The 24,341-nt window shown below is 38.5% G+C and overlaps 1 protein-coding gene across 6 annotated transcripts in view; it reads left to right on the plus strand.

Annotated features, from left to right (window-relative positions):
* Positions 1 to 24,341, plus strand: part of PRRG1 (proline rich and Gla domain 1) — a 138,543-nt gene that overhangs the window by 30,718 nt on the left and 83,484 nt on the right. The window contains exon 1 of one of the 6 annotated variants that reach the window (XM_070606332.1): positions 8,438 to 8,459. The exons of the other annotated variants lie outside the window; for them this stretch is intronic. The gene's annotated coding sequence lies outside the window, so the exon portion shown is untranslated. Of the gene's footprint in view, positions 1 to 8,437; positions 8,460 to 24,341 lie in introns of those variants that run through there. 6 annotated transcript variants of the gene reach the window in all.

The following is a 24,341-nucleotide window of genomic DNA, read 5'->3' on the forward strand; positions in this document are numbered from 1 at the left end:
ATGATGAATTTTTGATAGCACTCATTATCTTCTTGAAAGCCTTGGCAGTTAAATGGGCCAGAATTTAAATAACAATTTGAACTTCTTAGGTACATTTTTCAGTGCCTCAGAATTTAGAACCTAGGATTTCTTTAGGAAAATGTGTTATATTTTACATTCCTGACTTGGAGTGAGTTCCTTGTGTTCTGTTTTTCCCCTTCTTTCAAAACTATGTCTTAGAAAATTTGTGTTATTTTCTGGAGTCCTAGGTAACCAAACTCCTCCTTTTTGAGGGACAAAAGCCTTATTATTCAAAGCACTGTATGTTCTGTGTATCTGCTCCGATCTGTCTCCAGTGTGCCTGCTCTTTGTGGTTTGGTTTCTAATGTTATGCATTCCAATTTTTGAAAAAAAAAATCCATATGACTAACTTTCCACAGTAATCCTCTCTGACATGTTTGCTTGAGGGAGAAAGCTGGCAAAGTTAGAAACATATGCCTAGTTTTAAAATTTGCTGTCACTGCAAAAAAAAAGTTAATGGACTATATTTCTAGTTTCTTTCTCTGTGTTAGTATTACTCATGGGACCAGATTAATGATTTGGCGAGGATATATTTACTTTCCTATGTAATTTTATCATGCTTCACTCTCTCACTCATTTATCAAGAAAATATTACATATAGAAGTAAAAAAACTTGTTTCGGCTCATAATCAGTCTGAAAATACTAATGTTGCTTTATGAACTATACTGCAAAATTCAGTGTGTTCTTTGAATTTTAAAGTTTCTTTAATTTAAAATGCAAATGCTAGACATTAATATTTATTAGTAGCATTTTCTTTATATTTCATGCTCTAAACTGAGTATTCACCCAGTTTATAATTGACCTTTGCGAAGTTTGAATAGTCCATTCCTTCTGGTTGTCCTAGTTCAGGGTTCATTACTCCTTTCCTAATGCTATAATTGTATTCTTTTTACTGGTTTCCCCATTCATTTATTACCAGTTCTTAACTCAAGTCTGCTCATCCACAGACACTGAAAGCCTCCAGCCTGCAGGCACCCCCCTTCACAGTGCTTCTAGAAAGCCCTATCCACCCCTATAGACCGAACTATTTACTTTTTCAAAGGTTGTATATGCCTAACTTTTCTGAGTTGGCTTCTACTTTTTCCAGTTGCTCACTTGCATTTCAGTTCTTAACTATTTAACTGGGGCTAGTTCTCTGCCAGAATCTCAGCCTCATTAGCCAGGGGGCAGAGCATCTATAACGTCTGTGTTTACTTTGTCTCTGCCTGGTTCTGAACACTAGGAATCAAGATGATGAATACCCCTGCACTCCTTACCACTAGACTTTAGTCTCCTTCAGTAGGGCTGATAAGATGAAGAGGATACCAGGGCCCTCAGAAGATCAGGAAGGGGACTGGGGCAAATCCTGTGTAGAATGTGATGTTGTTTTTTTCTCTGGAACCCAAACCCACTCTTGCAGCCCTCTCCTTCACAATATAGTGAGTTTGTTATTCAGAAGATTGCCTAAATTATTTTTTCTTCTTATCTCTCAAGCAACTCCTGGCCACATGGGTTATCTTCCTTAATAACAACAGCAGCAGCAGCAGCAGCAGCAATGACAATAACCCCTCAATGTTGTACCAGATCTTTTTACTTTCATTATTTTTATTACTCTGTATGGTATATGACATTTATTGCCACTTTTTGTGAGGACACTGCAGTTCAGAGAAGGTAAGTGCCCAAGGTCACTTTGGGGTATGTGGTAGAGCTGGAATTCCAGTCCCTGTCTCTCTGATACTAAATCTTGGACCTTTTTTCAGGAGGCCTCATTGCAGGAAGCATGCCTTTGGGCTGCCTCTTCCCATTCTCAGTTTCACATAGTAAACACACAGTAAAACTCTGTGTTGAGGAAGGGAAAATGTCTGTGAAATCCTTACTGTGCATGGCATGCATTTCAAGCATCAAACATTATGGTCTAGCAAGCATTAAGCACTTAGTCTTGAATAAATGAATGAATGAGAGGATACTATGTAAATTAGAAAAGGTAACCTCACTGTGCTTAACACAGTGGTAGGCATGCAGTAGGTCCTCAAAAAATATTTGTTGAATTGATGGCAATATCCATTCAAATATTGTTGAATTAATGAGATTATCTACTGTACTCTTCTATTAAAACAGATGATGGTGAATATAAGTATTTGAGTCATAGATCTAGTCTTCTGGTAAAGAAAAGATGGGCTTTAATAGACGCTTTTCCCTTTGGATCCCTCAAAGCGTAATTGATAACACATGATGAACTTTCTCTTCCAGAAGAAGGCTTGTTTACCTACTTCATCATAGTGGACCTCTTACTCCCTAAAACTCTTTCCTTCATTTCTGCCCTTCCCTTGGATGATGTCATTAATTTCCATGACTGCAGCTTCCTTCTGCACACTGACAATTCCCACAGCTATATCCATTCAGAAATGTTCCGTGAAGATCCAGGGTCATATAAATGACTGTCTAGCTTAAACTAAAATGTCTTAGAACTTCTCCACCTGCCCACTACCCCACGTATATATCTGCTGCTTCTCCTTTATGTCCCATATTGTTAGAGGAGAAGGAAGTTCTATTCAGGATGAAGACCTCTGGGTAAGAAGCAGCCTGAGTATATTAAGCATGAATGTGATGACATGGAGTTTTCTTAGCCACTCCTTTGGAGAAATTGCAGTCCTGGTCCTACAGTTAAGGCCCCTAAATTAAGGGGCTAACAGTAGTCTCAGCCACCCCTTCCAGAGAAATTTTTGTCTTTCACTGCTTTTTTGTGCCAGCTGACCTACTCCTCTTTGTTGATGCAAGTAGAGATGGCAGGAGAGTGATGCCCCTTTCTCATTACCTCCTTTTCTCAAGCATATGTGAGAGAGTGTACTCTGATTAGTATTTATAACAAGTCTCATTCCAAATTTTATCTAAAATACAAGTCTTGGGATTAAAATCTTTTCATCTAATATTTAATTGACTACAATAGTCATATGACTTAGTAAGTTACTTTGACAGTTTGTACTGCATTATAGGTTTAGCTTATCCCAGTGTCTATCTGTAGCCCTTAATTAGTGAAGACAGTTATATTATCTTGAATCTTCATTGTGATTTCACATTCACAGAACTCTCTCAAAGGTTTGTGTGGATTTTCCGCTCATTGTGTGTTTCTTTCGTAGCTGGATAATAGACCATAAATTGTTTTGTGAGTTATTTTTCTTGTATTCCAGGAAGTGTTACCAGACCCGGAGAGTATCCTTCTGTAGGACAAAGAATGAGTGGTTAGGGAAGTCATATAGCTGGTACAGCGCTTCCTTCATTGTGCAATACACATACCTCCCACCAAGAGGCCCCTGCTTCAAGGGTGCCTGCATTTGGAGTGGTTAATTCCATTAGCCTGTATGGGTAGATGACAAAGGATATTCTGTTAAAAACTTCACACTCACCCTCCTCTACCATCACTTTCTTTTAACTAATTCAGGGCCCAGCTGAAATACTCAGTGTCACCTCTTAGTGCTTCAGAAATCTTGGCAGTGAATATCAGTCTAGTACTTCTGGTTCACAGAGTAGCAGGTAAGTTCAGCACATTCTAGAAAAGCTACTCTGTGCAGCACCCTGGCAACCTTGCACGTCTTCATTCAGGCCCTGGGGGCAATGCTTGACTATAGTCTGACTCACGTCTTGGTGAAATGCCCTGCGCTTCCTCCCAGAGCAAGGGTTGATAAGCAGTCTGCTGAGGAGCCTCCATGAGGCAGTTTCTCATAACATATCTTGTGGGAAACGGCCATAAGGCCATTTCTCACCCGTCTCCTAGTTTCAGTTGACTGCAAGACTTTCCACCTTGTACCCTGTGGGGTGCAAATTCAGTTTTCTATATAAGGCTGTATAACTGCTTGGGTTTAGTTTGGAGGTGGCTCCTCAAAAGCAGCATGACACATTGCTTGGACCATCTGTCAGCTGGACCCTCCTGTTTGATGTCATCATGTGGGACTAGGGACTTGGGAAGCTGACACCATGATGATTTTGCTTTTGTTGTCTATATGAGTAATAAATTGTCTGAGTCCACTTGAGCTCATTGTCTCCTTACCAGCCGAATCTATGGAAGTGTGGCAAGCCAGTCTAACAGCTTCAGTAATAATACCTGTGGCCCTGTTAGCCACACTTGCTGCTTTGGGAGTGTTTGACTGTCTGATACAGTGGGGCTCTCTCTGGCTGCACGTTCAGCTGCTGTATGTACCATGGGATACTCTTTGAGCCTTGGACTTGTCTCTGGGCAGAATGGGATCCCCAGTTTACAGGTGGACAGAAGCCAGGGCTTTCTATTAGAATTACCCTTTGCTTTTATTGCCAGGCCAAGGAAAATTCCAAGACTGGCTCATTAAAAAGTCTTATTTTTACAACTGGAAGGACCACACAAATTCTGAAGCTGCCTCCCTAACACACCCCACTAAGTGTGGTAGGAAACCAAGTGTAATCACAGTGTTTGGACCTACTTAGAGTGGTGTATTTTAAATGGTGCATTCCTACTCAGGGACTGGTTGCCTCCTGCTCATAGATCCTGTGGTCTCTCCAGTCTATGGTATTTTGGTTTCCAAAGAAACCATATGTTTCACTATGTAAGCATCTACAAAACGTTCCTATTCTGACATTAGATCTGGAAAAAGTAGAAGATAGTGTGGAGGGTAATTTCTACTTAGATATTTTTGAAAAATTTTCTATAGTATTTGTTGATTTTGCATTATGCTTTTTTGTAGTATCAACATTTTAAGGCTATAAATTTCCCTCTAAGCACTACTTTAACTGCATTTCACAGATTTGGATGTTGTATTTTTATTACCATTTAGTTCAAAATATTGTCCAATTTCTCTTGTAATTTATTTTTTGATCCAATGATTAGAGTTTTATTGTTTACCTTCCATATGTGCAGAGTTTTCCTGGTTTTCATATTGGTGTTTGTGAGGAAAATCTTAATGGGTCTGGTTGCTAACTCCTTCATGTCTCTAAGGGAACCTGGAACCATGCTTGACTGTTGGTCAACCCCTGGGAATGTAGCCCTCTGAATGTTTTTGTGTTAATGGTTGATTTTGTTTTGTACACCAGGAGCAATAGACCGTGCTGTACCTGTTTGTCAGAATCACTTTGTACAAATATCCAGATTGATGATGTGTGTCTGGTTTCATTATTGGGGTCCTGAGTTTCAGTTACCATGGTTGGTCACGTAGCAGGATGTGCTTGCTTGACCAGCCCTCCATACAAGCCATGAACACTGAGACTCAGATTCTCTTTCTGCTCTTCCCTGGGCAGAGATGTTTTGCCCATGTCCCTGTATTTTGTTACTAGAGAGAAAGCATGTATAAGAAGCCTGTGTTTGACCTCTCTCTGTTCTACCCAATGCATATCTTTTCCCTGCTGCTTTTACTCTGTACCCTTTGCTGTGATAAATCTTAGCCATGAGTATAACCTACTGTTGAGTCCTTCTGGTGAATCATAAACTTGAGGGTGAGCCTATGTGCCCTAAAACTGTATCCTAATTTAATTCTATTGTGGTCAGAGAACATACTCTGTATTTCAGGTTTTTAAAAAAATTATTGACTTGTTTTATGACCTAGAATATGGTCTCTGCTGGTAAGTGTACCATGTAAGCCTGAAAAGAATGTGTATTCTGCTGTTATTGGTTGTATTGTTCTCTAAATATCAACTAGGTCAAAGTGGCTGATAATGTTGTTCAGATCTTCTATGTCTTAGCTAATTTTTTTTTCTAGTTTAATCCATTGCTGAGACTAGAGTGTTAAAGTCCTCAACTATGATTGGGAAATTGTTTATTTCACCCTTCAATTCTGTCAATTCTTGTATCTTACATTTTGAAATTCTGTTATGGGATGCGTACACATTTGGGATGATGCCTTCCTGTTGAATTGACCCTTTTTTTTCCATTATGAAGAGTCCTCCTTTATCTCTGGTAATACATTTGGTTTTGAAATTTGTCTTGTGATATTAATGGCCATTCCAGCCTTTTGCTTACTCTTTGCAACGTATATATATTTTTCATCTGTTCGCTTTTAACCTGTTTCTTTATATTTAAAATGAGTGTCTTATAAACAGCACAGACTTCTGTGGGGGTTCCTTTTTACTTCTCACAATCTCTAATGCTTAACTGGAGTGTTTAGACTAATAAACTTTAATCTTTAACTATTGACATGATTGGGCTGAGGGCTAATATTTGATTTTTTACTTTCTACACATCTCCTCTTTCTCCTTCCTCTCTTCCTCCTTCCTGCCTTGTTTTAGAGTATTTGAATATGTTTTGAGAATTCTGTTTTATTTTTTCTATTGATATTTTAGCTTTTCTTTTTTTGTACTATTTTTATAGTGGCTGCCCTAGGGATTACAATATACAAACATAACTCTTAACAGTCCACTTAATTAGTTAATAATGTACTACTTAGTACATTTGTTAATAATGTACTACTCCAAGTAAAACATGGAAATCTTACAAACTTATAGACCCGTACCCTTCTCCTTTTTGTTATAGTTGTTACATGTACACACACACACACACGCACGCACACACACCCACACCCCACAAGACACTGTTATCATTTTAGTTTTGAACAATTATTTGATTTATAAAGAAATTTAAAGGAAAAAAGCAAAACATAGTCTTTAGCATTTACTCAGCCATTTACCATTTCTGATGCGCTTTATTCATTTTTGAGTATCCCAATTCCATCTGGTATCATTTCCCTTCTATCTAAATAAATTCTAGCATTTCTTAAGGTGTAAGTCTGATACCAACAAATGCACTTCTTATAGTGCAGGTCTTCCAGTGACAAATACTTTTTAGTTTTCTTTTATCTGAAAGTATCTTTATTTTGTTTTCACTCTTCAGTGATACTTTTGCTGGATATAGAATTCTGGGTTAACATTTCTTTTTTTCCCCGAGGCTTTACAGATGTTGTTCCAGTCTTTTTGTCCTTCATGGTTTCTGATGAAAAGTTAAGCACTAATCAGATCATTATTCTCTTGACTGTGGTATGTCATCTTTCTGTTGCTGCTTTTGAGGTTTGCTCTTTATGTTTGGCTTATAATGTACTTTGGGCTTCTCTGATTCTCCTGCTTTGTATTCATTTATTATCTTATGTCTGTGAATTTCTGTCTTTCATCAATTTTGTGAAATTTTCATCCACTGTTTCTCCAAATAGTTTTTCTTTCTCCTATTTGTGTGGTATTCTGATTACACTTATTTATGACTGTTTAGTATCATCTGACAGGTCCCTGAGCTTCTGTCCATTTTGTTTTCATTTGTCTATTCTTCACCTTCTGTAATTTCTATTGATGTGTCTTTAAGTTTTCCTACTCATTCCTCTGTCATGTCTGTTTCTCTGTTAAGTCAATCTAGTGATTTTTTTTCAGAAGTTGTATTTTTTCATTCTAAAATTTCCTCTTATTTGTTTCTATACTGAAACTTCCACCTTCTCTGCCGAGGTTTTCATGAATTGATCATTCCAACATCTCTGCCATAATTGAGTCTGATTCTCATGCTTTCTCTATCTGATCAAACTGTTTTTCTTTTGTTGTTTTATTGTGCTTTGTAACTTTTTGTTGAAAGCTGGACATGATGTACTGGGTAAAAGGAACTGACGTAAATAGGCCTTTAGTGTGAGGTTTGGTGTTTATCTGGCTAGAGGTTAGACTGTGTTTAGTGTTAGCTGTAGGTGTCAGAGGATAAAATTTCCTCCAGTATCTTTGTTTTTGACTTCCCTGTTGTCTTTGAATTCCCCTAAGGAGTTGTTCTTAAAGTTTCAGATGTGCAGTTCTTTCAGTTGTATTCCCTGTTATTATCCAGGAGTCTTATTGATGTGGTGGTAAGTTTTGGGGAGAGAGGAAGTGTTCTATAATCCTATGATTGGGTTTCAGTCTTTTAGTGAGCCTGTGCCCTGGACTGTCACCTTCACAAGTGCTTCTAATTTATTTTGTGTTTCCCCTTTAGATGAGACAGAAAGGCTAGATAGAGGCTGGAACTGGGTATTTCCTTTTCCCCATATGGAAGTCTGGCGGGGGTTAGAGCCAACTGGGTATCTGGGCATTTTGAGCCAATTTGGGTATTTTATTTCCCCAAGGTTGGTTAGGCTCTGGTAAATAGTTTCTCTGGAGGGCAAGCCTTGTTAAGAAGAGAATGTTCTGTGCATATTACAAAATGGCTACTTTTCCTCTCTCCCTGCTGGAAGCCTGAGGGAGTTTTTCTCTGATTTTCGCTGTGAGAACCTGGTGGGGCTCCTGGAGGTAAAACTCAGAAAAGTGTGAGGGTTCCCCTAAGATTGGGTCCCCTAAGATTGGGTCCCCTTGGAATTGTTAACTCTTACACTTGTCTACTGAGCCTCCAGCAATCAACTACAGTTTAGATTTTCCTACCCTGGTACTGGTTCTAGAGTTTTCTGTGTGTTCCTGAGCTTCTGCTTTGGTAAGTTTGATTTTCCATATCTACCTGTCTGTCTCTACAATTTTGAGGGCAGTGGTTTGCCCTGTGAGCTCAATTCTCTGATGGATCTAGGAAGAGTTGTTGGTTTTCAGTTCGTTCACCTTTTTTCTTGTTGTACGAATGGGAGTGATGACTTCCAAGGTCCTTATATGCCAGACCAGAAACTGGAAATCAGGTTTTTATGAATTGAAAACATGCCTCCTTGTATTTTATTGAGGATAGCTACTTTAACATCTTTGTTAGTTCCAGCGTCTGTTTCATCTTGGAGATGGACTAGAATGACTTTCTTTTCTCCTGGTAACGTGCTATATTTTCTCAATTCTTTGTGTGCTGGGTACTTTTGGATTATATCTTGGATATTATGAATGTTAAATTGAGGAGATTCTGGACTATATTATTCTTATCCAATAAGTATTATTATATTTGTTTTAGTAGCTAGTTTTCTTGGCTGAGCTTGAACAGCTAGCTCTTTCTTATGTGGTGTCTCTTGTCTTTCTTCAGATCTCTTGTTTTTGGATAGGCTGCTGAGAATCTACTCTGTACAAGCATTGTTCAAAGTTTAGTCAGATGTGGGTAGTCAGGGTTTAGGGATCTACTCTTTGGCTTTTTCTCTTCAGTGCTCATGGTTTCCTGGATTCTTTTTATCTCTTTGTTCCAGGCCTGCATGACTGGATTTTGCACACATGCTCACTTCTGCTGTGAGCACTTGGACTGCATCTAATCCCAGAGTAAAAGGCACACCATCTCCCCTCCTCCAAGTTGAGTGCACACTCTCTGCCAGTGTCTACTTCTTTTCACTCACCAGCACCTTCTGGGCGGCAGCTATAGTCTCAGCTCAGAATTTGTTCTTTTGCTTTGCATTTGTTCCACACCAGCATGGTTCAGGGTTCAGTTAAAGATGTGGGTAGACAAAGTTTGGGAATTCCCTCTCTGGCTTTCTTCCTTCTGGGATTCCCCAACTTCCCTCAGCATTTTCCCAGCTCAACTTTTCTGGTTCCCCAGGCCAGAATAATAGTGTTTTTTTCCGTATATGCCCCCTCCATTAGCTGCTGTTCACCACAAGTGCTGGACTTAGTCCCGGGCTAAAAGACCATGGTGATGAAAACTTATTTGTATAGCTCCCTGTCTCTATTCCTCCTAGCAATTATGAGTTCCCTGTGAGAGTCTATATGCTCTTGTTCACTGTCCAGTATCTTAAGTTCATTTTTCTATTATATCGGGTTTTGTAGTTTTCTGTTTGTGTGCACGTGCACATGAGAGAGAGAGAGAGAGAGAAAGAGAAAGAGAGAGAGTCCTATAGGTTCTGAGTTTATCATACCCAGGAATGGAAGGTTTTGAGAAATATTTCCATGAGGGCAAAAAGAAAATCCAATTTATTTTACTGAATTACGTCTTAGAAACCAAGACCATGTGTTCCTTTAGTGAATGTTGATAAGGAAGAATTCTGCCATGTCCTAGCCTCATGTTTTCCGTACAAAAGGAAGTAGGGGAGGGAGAAATTTTAGAGATAAGCAGAATCCTTTGAGGACTATGAGCAACCTATGTGATTTCACCTCAATAAGTTGTGTTGAAAAATAGAATAACTTTTCACAAAGCCTGGAGATTTTTAGAAACCTATTTACAACTGCTTTGAACCAAATGCTAGATTCTACTTTGCTTAGTACAATGCCTGTCATAGGTATTCAGTAAATGTTATTTGAATCTGTTAATTATGGATTCACCATAATGAATTACTCACCATTAATAAATTAGTTAAGAGAGAGCATTTTCATTATCTCAGAAATAAGGTGATTAAAGAACAATATTTGTATGTTTTTCTTCTTGTACTCATGTAGATACACAGCTAATATATTTCAAGCTATTTTAAATAAAAGATTAATTTGTCCATGGTATACTTTGTTATATAGTGCTATGTAAATGAATTCTTTGTCGGGGGAATCCCTGTAATGGTTATTTCTTCTAACTCATTTGTTGAAGGACTGTAGGGAATAGTGAGCTAGGTAATTTAATAAAGTTCATTTTGTAACTTTATACTTCATATAACAGCCAAAGTAAATGAGATTATTAACTTGAATGCCTTAAGAATGTGTATAATAATTAGGAGGCTTATAGAAATCATCAAGGAATTTAGGTCATAGACTAGCAAAATATTAAATTTAATATTGGGGTTAAAGTATTCTGGAGAGTATGCCTACACACATAAAGTGTAAGATTCATCAAACTACAACTCATAACACTTTTGGCTCATTACCTTTTTGTTAATTCACATGTAAGAGATTATGTGGGGTCTTGATGTCATTCTAGTAAATCACAGGCTGTACTGTAGGTGCTACTCACTATTGAATGGGAATGTGAGATCAAAGCAGACATTGGTCTGTCACCAAAATTAAAGATTTGGCATTGACTTGTCAGTGTGATTATTATGAAAGAGATGTAGTATGGAACTATTTCCTGAGATTAATCCAGGTATTCAGCATCATAACTCAGAAACTCCCTTCAATTCTCTGCCCTAGGTCTCCATTTACTCAGTGCTGTAGGCAGATTGATGAACCTGGAGAAGGCTTCGGACTTCTAAGGGGCTGTGGTAGCTATCTTCCTGCTGGCTCTAGTGACCCATAGCTATGGATCTCCCTGTATGCAGCCTCCTTCTTCCTTAGGTAACCTGGGTTGAAATCCAGTGCCCCAAAACTGCTAGAGGCCTTAATTGCATGAGTGAGCACTGAAAATGTGAAAACAGTCGTAGACTAGAATAACAAGGTAAGTAAGGCCAAAGAATGTTTTTATGGATATTCATGCATGTTGCCCAGCAGGATTCAATTTTTTTCCAGATGATTCTGAAAGATTCATTTATAATTTAACAAATTTATGTTTGATTCTTCTGAGCACATTTCTGTTGCTTCTGTTCCAGACCGCATTAATTACTACCTTTCATCTTACTTGTTCTCTTCTAAGGTAGGCGAATGCTTCAGTTGAATGGGAGGTAAAGAGCTATGTTTTCAAGGGACTATTATGTTTCACAGTGTCTGTGTGATAAGAAGGGCAGGGAGAAAGTCTGTTTTAGAGTAAACTGCACAAGGTGTTAGAATTCTATAACGCTTATATGAGGTTTGGTGAAATGCTTTTCCAAAGAGAATTTTTTCCTCGAATTAGTAACTAAATTGGTATGTGGGAGGAAACTTCCCTAAGACTGACTCTACTTGGTAGTGAAAGCAAGACATTGCAGACATTTCAGAAGCAGTTTGCAAGGAGGTGAATAGATGGTAAGGTAGTTTTCTTACGTATTGAATCCTAATTGTCTCCAGAAGATTTGGAGCTGTGAGTTACAGAATAGACTGACCTGATCTCTTGGGATCTTTGCCAGGTTCATAATTCAGAGATTTTTAGTGATCACAAATGACAATATGATGTCCTTCCCTTTACTCTAGGAGAGAGGCAATTCCTAGGTGATAAGGAAGAAGAGTAGTATTAGTTTGGAAAACTTGGAAGATCAAACTTCTTATAGGCCAAACACAGCAGTATATCTAAGATACAGTTATGCAGTCACTGAGTTGTGAATCCTTGTTTTACTGAGATAGCTTTGAAAATGTCAGTTAGACTGTAAGCAACATGAGGGCTGGTTTTATGTCATTTTGGTAATCACTGAGTCCTGGCACAATGCTTGGCTGTGATAGACCCTTGTAAATTTTTTTGGAAGAATGGGAAATCTATTGTATTGCAGTGTTGTAGGTTTATTTACTTGTTTTAGCATGGGAATAGAGGTAGCCGTGTTGGACAAAAGGCAAGGTGAGATATTCTTTCCCTTCTGCTCCTGGCAAACAAGTCTTCATTTTTCAGGACTCTCAAGTGTTACCTGGTCTTTGAAGCCTTCATGTCTTTTCTGGGTACGATTGACCTGACCACTCTTCCCTTAATGAATCCTTTACTTCTTTTACAGCTTTTACATGACATTTTTATTGCATTTTTGATGTGTATCTGCCTCTTTATATCACAGTGGAGACCTCAATTACTATTCATTTGTCTACTCCTGGTATATTAGTAGGAATCAATTTGGCTGCAGCTAGCAGGAAATGCAGTTAATAGAGGCTTAGATAAGGGTGTAGCTATCTTATAAAATAAGTTTAGAGGCAAGCAGTTCAGAGCAGATGTCTTCAAGGGAGCATATCTTTCTGTTTGTCCAATCCACCAAGCTTAGCATGTGGTTCTCATTCTCATGATTGTACAGTGGCTATTCTCCACACCTCGTATCTGTATTCCATGCAGGAAGAAAGAGGGCAAATGGCAGAAGGATTTGCCAGAAGTATGTACTCTTGAAAAGAAGACTTTCCCCTTACATCACATTGTGTAGAACTGGGTCACATGGCCACCCTCAGTTGCAAAGGAGACTGAGAACTTTTCCAGCCCTTCTACTAGAGAAAAGCAGGGGACAAAGGCATTGTGGGTGGCATTGATGTACGTAGTCTACAATGTCATGTTCATAATTGGGGTCTCCCACAAAAATGTCCTGGCACGTATCCAATCAATTATGTCACATATTGAACATATTTTGGTGGTAAGCTTACCATCTTAAATCTCAAGGACAAAATATGTTTCTTTGCTATTTCTTCAGATTCTTTGTTTCTATTTTAAAAGTGTGGTCTGGCTCATGGTTTCAAATTAAACTTGCTTGGCCATTTGCAAGATGAAGGATATGGTCAGAGATGGAAATAGCTGTAGTACAAGAGAATGCGGTACCAGGAACTTGGCCACAGCAATATGGAAACCATTTAACTCTGTAAGTGATGGACTCCATAAATAATCTGTCTGCTTGCTAGGGTTCTCTGATTTCTAGATGTCCTTTAGCTTTCATTTCCTTCCTCCATTTGTGAATTGCATTTGCTAGAGGGAGGGGCTGCAGCATTTGATAGATCCCCTTATTTGTAGTGCGAATTTATTTTATCAACAAAGAGTGTCTGAGTGTCCTCTTCTTCAAGCTGGTTGGAATGAAGCGGAGGGCAGCTGGGAACCTGTAGGACACTCTAATCCTTGTTGCTGCCCCCTTCTCTTACTCTGCATTTTCTTTTTAGGGCCTTCCTTCCTTTGATTCATGAGTTTACATGCATTCTTTAGATAGTTGTGAATTTTAATGTCTCTTTCTTTATCCAAATACAGCATATTTGTTTTCAGCCATAAATTCCCCTGTGCCTGTTTACCACAGCAACAGGAAAAGCTTACAGTCATATCTATTAGACAAACCCCTTTCCTCAGAGACCAAGCTTTCCTCCACAGGCCTTCTAGTTAATTGTTCTAGGAAAGGAAGTAGTTTTTCTGAAGGCCTTTCTATTTTTTAATTGCTTCTAGGAAATTTATGTTCAATTCAGTAGTGGAGAAATTTTTTCCTTTGAGGGCCACAAATAAAAGGAGGAAGAGATCAAGTAAGGGCCACACATATAAAGATCCTACTTAGAGAGTGGTCCTTTTGGGTAGAAGTGTTATTTTTGAGAGGTAATGTTCTTCATGCATGCTTTTGAAATTAAAAACAGAGAGTTCACATACCAATAAAGAACAGAGAGCACAAAAATTTAACCCAACGCTGTAGGTTCATAAACAAAGAAAGAAATACAGCTAGCTCAGACATTATATATTCAACCCGACTGGTGATCAAGAGCTTGTAAACTAAAGCAACAAGATACCATTTTTAATTTATTGAATTCACAAATTTGAAAAAATGCTAATACTCAGTGCTGACAAACATGAGGAATGGTTTTGTTTTTTTATTTGTTTGTTTGTTTTGAGGAAGATTAGTCCTGAGCTAACTACTGCCAATCCTCCTCTTTTTGCTGAGCAAGACTGGCCCTGAGCTAACATCCGTGCCCATCTTCCCCTGCTTTATACATGGGACGCCTACCACAGCATGGCTTTTGCCGAGTGGTGCCATGTCCGCACACGGGATCCGAACCGGCGAACCCCGGGCCCCCAAGAAGTGGAACTTGTGAACTTAACTGCTGCGCCACCGGGCCGGCCCCGAGGAATAGTTTTTTAAAAATTTTTTAATTATTGGGGCTGGCCCCATGGCCGAGTGGTTAAGTTCGCGCGCTCCACTGCAGGCGGCCCAGTGTTTCGTCGGTTCGAATCCTGGGCACGGACATGGCACTGCTCGTCAGACCACGCTGAGGCAGCGTCCCACATGCCACAACTAGAGGAACCCACAACGAAGAATACACAACTATGTACCGGGGGGCTTTGGGGAGAAAAAGGAAAAAATTAAAAAAAAAAATTTTTTTTAATTATAAAAGGTTAAGCATACCAAAATGAAGAGGCCTATATGATTAAAACTTCTATGTCCACCATTTTATTTCAGATCTTCTTTTTAAAGACCCAACCCTCCCTAATCTGGTTCCCTTTCTTCCTCCCTCCTCCTTGCACTGTCAATCCCCCTGATACTAACCACTCTCTGTAAACAAGCACTCTTGTACATTGGTGGTGAAAATGAAATTGGTTCACACTTTCTGGAAGGCGAGTTAGCAATATGTATCAATCGCCTTAGGAATTTCATGTCAGAAAATAATAAGAAATGTGCATAAAAATATAGGTGGGTATATATGTCAGCATTATTTATCATAAAGAAATGAAACCATCCTAAATGAACACCAGTAGCAGACTGGTTAAATAAATGATGAATATTTATAGAATGAATTGTGAAGCAGCAATGAAAATTTATGCATGTTCCAAGTTGTCTGCCTTAAGTATACATCAGTTTGCCAAATTCAGAATATTTCCCATGCATGTTAAGCAAGAATCTGTGGTCAATCCAGTGTTAAAGTATATAATTTGGTTTTGTGTTATGGACAGTTAAAGTAGACAAAGAAAGGTAAAGGGGAAAATGGGAAACTAAAAGATTGGTTGAGTTATAGTGAAAGAAAGATAGTGAAGTGGGCAGCTGGTTGGTTTAGGCTATTCAGTGGACTTGGTGTCTTAGCCATCGGTTAGTGAGTCCTTTCTCTGTATCACATGGGTACTGGATGCTATGATCAGTGCAGAAAGGCCTTATCCCTCAAGCATCTTGCAATCTGGGAGAGATAATACACACACAGTTAGAAAATTGGTGAGTAACAAGAGAGAGTAATATTTGACAAATGAGTACTAGAGATTTGAATGCTACAGAAATTCAGAGGGCAGAGAGATTATATCCTGCTGGGCTGATAGAGATATATTTTTAAGGAAGTGAGGAATTATACTATCATTAATAATGGATTAGGATTCAGATAAGCCAAAAGGAAGGGACATCATACTTAAAGGAGATGATATGAACAAAGGCTTGGAAGTGGAAAGTATATAGCATTTGTGGAAGGTGGCTTGACTTGATTTCTAGGATTCTTGTTGGAGTGGAAAAGTAAATAAAAGGGGCCAAAACAGCCTAGAATGTCAGCCTCATTTTAGGACCTCTGATTCAGGTTTGCATGCAGTTGTTGTATTTGTTGCTTTTAATTGTAAGTCGCAAAAGTGGCCATTTTATTATTGGAAAATCTGCTGTAGGACATATGAAATTAAGCTGAGAGCTGAAAATTTTCTGTTCTTGGTTCAGTACTACAGTGGGGACAGCATCAAAGTGAGAATCAGACCTGGGCTGTGGTCCAGGTTCTATCAAATAGTGACTCTGTAACCAAACCAAGCCTTGGTTCCCTCATCTGTAAGACAAGTAGGATATTATTTGCCTTACTGGATGCACAGTGTTCCTAATGTGAAGATCAAGTAAAATGATATAAAGATTCTTCTTAATATAGAGCTGGGAGAGCAAAAAAACAGTCTTCAGACGGAACCCCCCCCCTTGTATCCTCTGCACCCTCACCTCAACTCTGATGAAAAGTAGTGTAACTAGGGGAAATAAAGGATTTATAGAGAAATTTGACCCCACTTGAAAATTGAGTACTGAAGTGGCAGTAGTCCAGAAAAATGTTTTCCCCACCGGGTACCATAATCTTTAGTGCGTTGTCCCTGGACAGTTGGACTCCAGTATAAGGTTTTGGGGTTACCGTTTAGCCATTACATATCATAACAAACATCATCTTTTGTTTTGGCTGATTAATCCCAGGACTGGACTGATTTGGTAAACCAACTTGGCAAGCTTTCCACAATGTATTTCCAGGGATTAGTAATTCTTAGCGACCCAAGGGTGGCCTTGGGTCCCTAAGATGAACTATAGTCCCTCACCCTTAATTATTTAGAATGGAATGATATTCTCTTGGCCCATGGGGTTGCTTATTGGCGTTTCTTTCAGGGCTACTGCTCTTTTTTTTGGAGAAGGGCCAGCAGAGTGAATCAGATTTTTCAGGTTTTGTTTATAAAGTGGCTGTCAGGATAGTTGTCTGGATCAGCCAGGTGCAATGAGTTTCCTTTGGCTTGGCCATTCCACTGGGCCTCGTGTGTTTTCTGTTGTATCTAGGCTGTTTTAGGAAGCCGTTTGAGTGGGTCGCTTTCTAAACATATTATACAAATATAGGGTACACTGCTTCTGTGCTGTCTTGCCGTTGGCCTACTTATAAGAAAGAAACTATAAGAAATTGTGCTATAAAATGCCTTACTGTGTTTATTATATGGATGTTGAAGATGTCGTTCATTACATATCTTCTTTTGTGGACATAAGGGATCATTTTTGTCTCTAATCTCAAAATCCTAAGTAACAAGGCTTCCAGGCACCTGGTTTGTTTTTATCTTAGGGATACCACGTCTTGTGTAACTAATTGTGTTGTTCTCTTGGCTTGGTTTCTGGGAGGTTCGTCTCTTCCTTTAATAAAGATACAGAACCTTGCAGCATGTTTTTTGTATACAAACCTGAATCCTCTCTATTTAGGTTATATTATTCTGAATCTCTTCTGTACTTGATTTCTCCCTTTGTCTTATTTTCCTCACCTCTTATATTTTTAAATTTTATCTTTTATTATGTGATTTTATATAAATCATCTTTAATTCTTTCCAGGACAAGGTAGGGTATGAGTAAATGCAGTGAATTTGATACTGAAATGTCAAGTTTAATGTGTTGAATTGGTGTCTGTTTTCCTTTTTTTGTTTATCACGATTTGGTGATGATCTAGGGTGCAAAATTAGATGATATCCTGAAGTATATAACAATTGAACTTTTACATAAGTTAGCATGAGAGGTAAAGCAACAAGTGGTCATATGAGTACCTCAAGGTGTGCACAAGTTACATCTGGGCCCTTTCCTCCCAAGCTTCTCCAAGTCTCAGTTCAGTTCACCAGGAAGCCTTTCATAGGAGAGAAAAGAGAGTCCTAGAAATGTCTCCTAGCTGATTAAGTAACAAGAGGAAGGACTAGGCCACTGCATAGTCCCTGGTCAGGATGAATTCACCCCACCTACCCTATGTGATCCAGCCCTTTCGCTGCTGGACGGTCTCCACTTTACCATAGGAAAACTACAATTTTTGTAGTCTGTTTCAGCTAGGTATTAAGAAGCAAGCTGACTAAATTAATTTACACATATCTGAAGAGCTGATAACCCTCTCTAATTTTCCTAGAAATATATGCTTCTTGCTCCAAAGGATAAGATAGCTCTATCTATAGATGTCTAAATCCAGCTTCTCCCATTTATCTGTCCCAAGGAAATTATCAGAAATGAGAATAACAATTTCTATTTAAAAATATACACTGCTACATTGTTTATGACAGCAAAAAAATAGAATCAATTCTTAAAGGTTGCATAATTGTTTATTGTATGGATGTAACAAAGTTTATTTCTGAATGATAGAACATTTAGGTAATGGTTAAGTTATGGTACATAAAAATAATGCAGCCATTAAGAATCATGTTTATGAAGTATTTAATTTTATAGGAAAATTATTACAATGTATGAGTGAAAAAGGTTGGACACAAAATAGAATATCATATGAGCTCAACTTGTTAAAATACAATATTCAATAAATTTTTTATTCAATAAATTTTGCATGTCTAGTATATGTCAAGTATAGTGATGAGTATGAGGATAGCATCAAACAAGATACATACATGATCTCCGCCAGCATTAAACAAAATAGGACATCATTATGAAATTAAATCTCCCTTTGGGGTTTGGTGATTTTTAGTCAAATGTGATTAAGCTCATTTTCTAGTTTGTGGACTCTCCAAGACCTTGGTTTCATTTCTCTTCTACTTTTTGTCTGAGAGTTTATAACTTTCCAGTTCAATTAGATTGAGCAGTGGAGTGTAAAAACAATAGCAACAGGCAATCAAGCCTGGCATTCCCCATCATCTTTAGATTTTTTTTAACCTATGTGGTCAGTGTTGCCCAACATCAGTGTAACAGCTTCTCCTAGGAATCCATTATTGTGATTTTTGTCTGGGCTGCTTCTGCAGGAGAACATATTAGTTTGCAAAGGAAAAAAGCATTTCTACATGCACCTTTTTATTTTACCTTACAAACAAACTTATACTTTCATAGAATGGGATTCTTCTTGTTGTGTAGTGTTATCAACTTAATTTTGTTCTTGATACAGATTTGCTTCAAAAAATGTGAATGATACTTCCAGGAAATAGACCTTTACTGAAAAATAGTTTTTATTGAAAAAGCTATTAATTCTTTTTTTGAGGAAGATTAGCCCTGAGCTAACATCTTTTGCTGAGGAAGACTGGCCCTGAGCTAACATCCGTGCCCATCTTCCTCTACTTTATATGTGGGACGCCTGCCACAGCATGGCTTGCCAAGCAGTGCGTAGGTCTGTGCCGGGAATCTGAACTGGCAAACCCCAGGCCGCCAAAGCAGAATGTGCAAACTTAACTGCTGTGCCACTAGGCCAGCCCTTAAATCTTTTTTTTTTTTTCCTTCTTAAAGATTGGCACCTGGGCTAACAACTGTTGCCAATCTTTTTTTTTTCTTTCTGCTTTTCCTCCCCAAATCCCCCCAGTACAGTTGTATATTCTAGTTGTAGATCCTTCTGGTTGTGGCATGTGGGACGCTGCCTCGATGTGGCCTGACGAATGGTGCCATGTCCACCACCAGGATCCGAACCAGTGAAACCCTGGGCCGCTGAAGCAGAGCATGCGAACTTAACCACTTGGCCATGTGGCTGGCCCCTAAGTCTTTTTTTTTTTTTAATAGTTGCTGTTTATTTCATCTTTGCCTGTCCACATCTTTGAAATACATGTTTTCTACTGTAACTATAGCTGTTTACAAACCTGTTTTTCCCTTAAGTGTATTGGTAAACACTGGGGATAAAGGAATGTAAGATGAAGTGAAAGGTATTTACATTTGAAAAGGAAAATTTTGCAACAAAACCATTTTTTGTTCTTACATTTGATTACTTAAAAACACAATGTTTGTAAATATAAAATTAATATAGCAGGAGATTTGGAAAAATATATCAGCATGAAGAGAAAAGAAAATGTTCTTATAATCCCAATAATCAGAATTAACCATTGTTAATATTTTCGAGTATGCTTTTTCAGTCTTTTTCTCTAACCATATACACACGTAGATATGAAGTGTAAAGAAAAAGATATATATATTTATACATATACACTCATAAGATTGTAGCTGCTTCTGCCTTTAAGAAGATGATGGAATTCATCTCAAGGAAGATTTATTTTAATTTAGAAACATTCCTAATGGTCTTCATAAAGTGTGAATAGTAGACACCTCTCACCCCTACTCCCTTCCAGGGCTTGGAAAGAGGAGGTGAAACTAAAAGAGTAGTAAATTACTCTCCACAAGAACAAGAGGAAACTTTGAGCTGGCCGCTTGACAGACGAGGGGATGAGGGCCCAGGAAGTAGAGAGAAGGGGAGATGAGAGAAGGGGAACTGGGGAGAAGCTCGGGAAGCGTAGAAAAGGGTAAATTCTCTGGAGGAGCACCACCAGCGAGGAATGCCCGCTGGCAGGGAATGTCTACTGTTAAATGTGAAGTGCTTTCCTGCCCTGGGCTGTAACTGTACTCCGTGGTTCAACCCTTCAGTAAAAGTTTGCTATGTACAACACCCCCCTTGGGTTCGTGTTGCTTTGGTTGAAATAAAGCATGGAATAAAGTGGAGTGGTGAGAGAGCAGAGGAGGTGGGAGTAGAGACTAGGAGCAGACATTATGGAGAAGCAGAATATACCACGGACAAAGAATTTTGTACTCAGCCTTTTTCATTTAGTGAAAAAAATAGCAGCAGCATGTCCTCATTTCATTAGATACTCTACCACGTCGCTGTTGTAGTACTCAACCTTATAGTTCTAGCACTCTTACAAATACTAGAATTTTCAGTGACACAGTTGAAGAGATTAAAGGACTCAAGACAACATTAAATATATCAGTAATAATTATGGTACAATTACAAATACAGTAAAATACTGTTTGCAGTTTCTCTCCCTCAGAATCTGGGTAGAGACTCTGCTCCTAGGTTATACATATAACGCTGTAATAAACGTCCTTTAACCTCAGCGTTGCCCACATCTCTGGTTTTTTCTTTTAAAATCCCAGACATGAGGGCCAGCCTGGTGGCCGAGTGGTTAAGTTGGCACTCCAGTTCGGGGGCCCAAGGTTTCACCAGTTTGGATCCTGGGCACGGACATGGCACTGCTCATCAGGCCATGCTGAGGTGGCATCCTGCATAGCACAACCAGAGGGACCTACAGCTAGAAATATACAACTGTGTACTGGGGGGCTTTGGGGAGAAGAAGAAGGAAAAAAGAAGACTGGCAACAGATGTTAGCTCAGGTGCCAATCTTTAAAAATAAATAAAATCCCAAACGTGGAACTACAAGGGTCAGAGAAGCATTTTAGAACACTTGACTGGCATTATCAATTGTCTTCCAAAAAAGTGATATCACTGTTACTTCCTTCCCAAGACTGGGTAATACTATTTCATATTTTTTCACAATTTCATTTATAGTTTAAAAAATAGCCCATGACCATTTTTATTTTTATTTATTTTTTTATGAGGAAGATTGTCCCTGAGCTAGCATCTGTTGCCAATCTTCCTCTTTTTGCTCTAGGAAGATTGTCCCTGAGCTAACATCTGTTGCCAATCTTCCTCTTTTTACTTGAGGAAGATTGTCCCTGAGCTAACATCGGTTGCCAATCTTCCTCTTTTTGCTTGAGGAAGATTGTCACTGTGCTAACATCTGTGCCAATCTTCCTCTATTTTATGTGCGATGCTGCCACAGCATGGCTTGGTGAGTGGTGCCAGGTCTGCACCCGGGATCTGAACCTGTGAACTCTGGGCTGCTGAGGCGGAGTGCGTGAACTCAAACGCTATGCACTGGGCTGGCCCCTTTATTTTTATCTTTTGATCACTACTTGTGAAGTTAAACACTTTTCTGCCCGTCTGCATTTTTCTGTTATGGATTGTCTGTTTCTGTCCTTTGCCTATCTTTCCTATTAGGGTGCTCATCTTTTTCTTATGAATTTTTGTAATCTCATAAAATAATAATTATTCTTTGGTTAATATATTGCAGGCATTTTTTCCCTAATTTGGCATTTGCCTTTAATTTTAGTTATGGTGTTTTGGGACTGATAGATGTTTTAAAATTTCGTGCAAATTTGTCTTTTTCTTTATGGATTCTATATTTGGTGTTATAGTTTAAAAGACTTTTCCAAACCCAAGATTATATGTTTTTGTCTAGTTCTTTTATGATTTCATTTTTTTACATTCAACTCTTAGTCCATTTGGAATTTGATATAAGGAATGAGGTGGAGCTTTAGCTTAACGTTTCTCCTAAAGACTAGCCAATTATCTCAGCATCCTTTATTGAATAATCTATCTTTCTCCACTGGTTGTAAATGTCACCCCTACGTTATGCTAGATTATACTAAACGCTTATGTGTAATTTGGTCTGTGCTTCACTGCTAGAGACATCCCAAAATCCCTTCTCCCCTTCACCTTTAGTAATAGAGCTTTCTAATATAACAGGGCACATTGTTCCCCTAAATCAAAACTATGTTTCCCAACCTCCTTTGCTGCTAGGTACGGTCATGTGATTATGTTCTGGCCATTGAAATATAAGGGGGAATGTTGTATGTAACTTTCAGGACATGTCCTAAATGAGAAGGGCCATACCCTTCTTTATTCTTTTCCTCCTGTCTGATAGATGTAATGTACGTGTGATGACAAGAACTCTGGCAGCCATGGTGGGCCGTGAGTAGAAATTACTTGTTGAGCATTATTGCAAACTAGAAGAAGTCTTGGTGTCTACAGAGTCCTTGATGACTTTCTATCAGCTATAGATTGCTTATCTTTAAAATTCCAGTATGTGAGAGAATGGTAAACTTCTATCTTGTTTAAATCATTGTTATGTTGTTTTTATTGGTCACTGCAAGTGAACCTAATTCTAACTGATGGGTTTTCTTATTAGGTTCCACTAATATCTGTATATTCATGTAACAAGGCTATGCAGTATGGTTTTAACATTGTAACATTTTAATATGTGTCAATGCATATACTTCTCTTTCTTCTTTTTCATTGTTTTCTTGGTTATTCTCATCTGTTATTCTTCTTGGTAGACTTTATGATAATTATGTCAGTTTGCAAAAATAATTCCTTTGGGATTTTGATTGAAATTGCATTGAATTTATGAATTAATATAAAAGCACTGACATTTTTACAATATTGAGTTTTACCATTCAGTATATGGTATGTCTCAAATCTTTTATAATTTTTTCTTATATCAGTTCTATATACTTTTAAAAAATTTGTTATTTTTTGAGGTAACATTGGTTTATAACATTATAAATTTCAGGCGTACATCATTATATTTTTACGTCTTCTTTTTTTTTTTGAGGAAGATTAGCCCTGAGCTAACTTCTGCTGCCAATCCTCCTCTTTTTGCTGAGGAACATTGGCCCTAAGCTAACATCCGTGCCCATCTTCCTCTACTTTATATGTGGGATTCCTGCCACAGCATGGCTTGATAGGTCTGTGCCTGGGATCTGAACTGGCAAACCCTAGGCCGCCAAAGTGGAGCGTGTGAACTTAACTGCTATGCTACTGGGCTGGCCCTCATATTTTTACTTCTATATAGACTACATTGTGTTCACCACCAAAAGTCTAGTTGCCATCTGTCACCATACACATGTGCCCCTTTACCCCTTTCACCCTTCTTCTACCCCTTTCCCCTCTGGTAACCACCAGTCTGTTCTCCGTATCTGTTTGTTTGTTTATCTTCTACATATGAGTGAAATCATATGGTATTTGACTTTCTCCCTCTGACTTATTTCACTTAGCATAATACCCTCAAGGTCCATCCATGTTGTCACAAAAGGCAAGATTTCATCTTTTTTTTATGGCTGAGTAGTATTCTATTGTATATACATACCACATCTTCATTATCCATTCATCCATTCTTAGGTACTCACGTTACTTCCAACTCTTGGCTATTGTGAATAATGCTGCAGTGAACACAGGGAAACATATATCTTTTTGAGTTATTGATTTCATTTCCTTTATATAAATAGCCAGAAGTAGAATAGCTGGATCATATGGTAGTTCCATTTTTAATTATTTTGAGGAATCTCCATAGTGTTTTCCATAGTGGCTGCACCAATTTATGTTCCCACCAGCAGTCTACAGGGGTTTCCTTTTCTCCACATCCTCTTCAACACTTGTTATTTCTTGTCTTTTCAATAGTAGCCATTCTTTTTTTTTCTTTCTTCTTCTTCTTCTTTTTTTTTTTTTTTGGTGAGGAAGATTGGCCCTGAGCTAACATCTGTTGCCAATCTTCCTCCTTTTGCTTGAGGAAGATTGGCACTGAGCTAGCATCTGTGCCAATCCTCCTCCTTTTGCTTGAGGAAGATTGGCACTGAGCTAACGTACGTGCCAATCTTCCTCTACTTTGTATGTGAGATGCTGCCACAGCATGGCATGATAAGCAATGTGTAGGTCCACACCCAGGATCCGAACC

The sequence above is a fragment of the Equus przewalskii genome, chromosome X (genome assembly GCF_037783145.1).
Source record: "Equus przewalskii isolate Varuska chromosome X, EquPr2, whole genome shotgun sequence".
Classification (NCBI taxonomy): domain Eukaryota; kingdom Metazoa; phylum Chordata; class Mammalia; order Perissodactyla; family Equidae; genus Equus; species Equus przewalskii.